At 46.0% G+C, this 1,514-nt stretch overlaps 1 long non-coding RNA gene across 2 annotated transcripts; it reads left to right on the top strand.

Moving 5' to 3' along the window:
* The first annotated feature begins 380 nt into the window (after positions 1–380).
* LOC120692194 lies at positions 381–1,514 on the top strand. 2 transcript variants are annotated; one of them, XR_005682511.1, is made up of 2 exons: positions 381–431; positions 1,205–1,514. It is a non-coding gene; the product is annotated as an uncharacterized LOC120692194 (long non-coding RNA). The 2 variants fall into 2 exon arrangements; XR_005682510.1 differs by lacking the exon at positions 381–431 and adding an exon at positions 953–1,028.

Below are 1,514 nucleotides of genomic sequence, written 5' to 3'. Positions count from 1 at the left end.
GCGATCTCCAATTGGCATCCGTAGGTCCGGAAGGCCGTCGAGGTCTTCGGAGAGAGAGGTACGCCGGTGGTGGCAACGGCAGCCGCGGCGGCAGCTCCAATCCAATACGAGCAGCGAGTCCAGCGTCAAGCTCAGCGCGCCTCCGACAGCCTCGTCGTTCACTGTGATAGCGGCAGCCGTGGCGGCAGCTTCAATCCAATGCGAGCAGCGAGTCCAGCGTCAAGCTCAGCGTGCCTCCGCCAGCCTCGTCGTTCACGGTGCTGGAGCTAGACTGCCTGAAGAAGCTAGAGGAAGACCTGGCGGAGGCCAAGGGCGAGCTGGTGGAGCTGAGGCAGAGGAGCTGGTGGTAGTCCATCAACGTCGAGCGCGGCCACAGAGAGGAGCGGCCGCCCGCCGCCGCTGTTCCATCTGCAGAGGCAGCAATGACACCGGTTAGCAAACTGATCTTGTTCTGTTGGCTTCACCCGTTCGTTGTGGTGCCCTGTTTAGTCTATTGCCCATCATCCGGAGGGAGCAAGGCTGCAAGTAAAATTGGTGGAACCTTCAACGACTGCGAGCTACAACGACCATCAGCTATCAGTTTCATTTGAAGTCTTGGTGCGAGGGAAGCTTCTTCGACTTGGGTTATGTGCTTGCACCATCATGGGTAGATGGATTGCGGCGTCTGTATCCTCTACGGAGGTGTCTATATTCGTTTGTGTTCATGGATGTTTTCGTTACCGTTTAACAAGGTTCTAAAAAAGGCTAGACGCTAGGCGAACGCTTGTCTATGGTGTAGAGTTTTTTGTGATTAAACGTAGATTGAACATGATTAAACGTGTGTTATGAATAAACGACACTGTGATTAAACGTAACGCTTGGCCACCGTTCAGCGTTTAATCAAGATTAAACGACATTTAAAAATGTTTTTTAGAACACTGGCGTTTAATACAGACATCTTTGCTAAAAAAAGAAGTAAAATTGATGGAATGCTGTGGCAAGCCATATGCTCGACAGAATGCGTGAAACAGAGGAACAAGATAAGCCTGGTGAATTTTTTGTGTTTTTTTTTTTCATTTTGTTTGGGTTGAGATACATACTGTATACAAGCGCGAGCAGTATCCTTCACGTAGCATTTTAGTGTTTTATGAGATTATCTTAATTAGTTCAACTAAATACATGAAGCTTCCTGCGACAATTCATATTTTGCATTTTTTTCTTGCAGAGGGCCAGAATAAAGACCTATGAGGACATGGTGAATGGTTCTTTATGTAGCCAATGCATGTTTTATTTGTCCCACAAGACTTCCAAATCTGACTATCAGATTTGATTATGGATGCACAAGATGCTCTATGGTACTATGACAAGTCAATATGAATATATATGGTTTCACATGAATTGTCTTTTCCGTAGCAACGCACCGGCATATTAGCTAGTATTAATTAAAAATTCCAAAAGTGTTTAACTTTCTCTTGTATAAGACTTGGAGCATGAAAAGTAAGGGTTCTAGTTCCAGAAATTTGATGTTTTGATGA

This window comes from Panicum virgatum, chromosome 9N (assembly GCF_016808335.1).
Source record: "Panicum virgatum strain AP13 chromosome 9N, P.virgatum_v5, whole genome shotgun sequence".
NCBI lineage: Eukaryota > Viridiplantae > Streptophyta > Magnoliopsida > Poales > Poaceae > Panicum > Panicum virgatum.
The sequence above is the reverse complement of the archived record's forward strand: the minus strand, read 5'-3'. Positions and strand labels throughout refer to the sequence as shown.